Raw genomic sequence first — 494 nt, 5'->3', positions numbered from 1 at the left:
GTGGAACATCAGCTGAAAAGAGAGATCGAAATTCAAACTCATTTAAGGTACTTCAATCTCTCTAGCTCTTTTACTTGTGTTTCGCCACGGACATATTTTAGTGGAAAAAAGTACTTGGGTAAACAGATCCGCACCTGAAGTCGGTTGCGCTACGCACTCTATCCTGGCTTCGTACCTAAAAGAAACGCTATGCATTCGGATTTCTTGATAAACAAGAGAACGTCGGTTTATCCAGCTGAGACATGAAATTTTGTTTTCATTTGAGAATTAGACCACATAACAATGGAGTTCCAAAAGTTAGGTGATAGAGAATATCTTGGGCTCCATACAGAGAGGAGTGGAGAGAATAAAGCTTTTTGCTCTCCACTCCTCTCTGTTTTTAGCCTTGGGCTTTATACAGTCTATATGTTTTCATATCTTTCCAGACATCCTCATATTCTGCGAATGTTTGGCTATTTCCATGACGACACCCGGGTGTACATGATACTGGAGTA

General features: G+C 40.5%; 1 long non-coding RNA gene across 1 annotated transcript; it reads left to right on the top strand.

The window, feature by feature from the left end:
* LOC113473615 lies at nt 1-490 on the top strand. The gene is made up of 2 exons (XR_003395547.1): nt 1-47; nt 426-490. It is a non-coding gene; the product is annotated as an uncharacterized LOC113473615 (long non-coding RNA).
* The last annotated feature ends 4 nt before the right edge of the window (nt 491-494 follow it).

The sequence above is a fragment of the Diaphorina citri genome, unplaced genomic scaffold, assembly GCF_000475195.1.
Source record: "Diaphorina citri unplaced genomic scaffold, Diaci psyllid genome assembly version 1.1 scaffold48960, whole genome shotgun sequence".
NCBI classification, from domain to species: Eukaryota; Metazoa; Arthropoda; class Insecta; order Hemiptera; family Psyllidae; genus Diaphorina; species Diaphorina citri.
The sequence above is the reverse complement of the archived record's forward strand: the minus strand, read 5'-3'. Positions and strand labels throughout refer to the sequence as shown.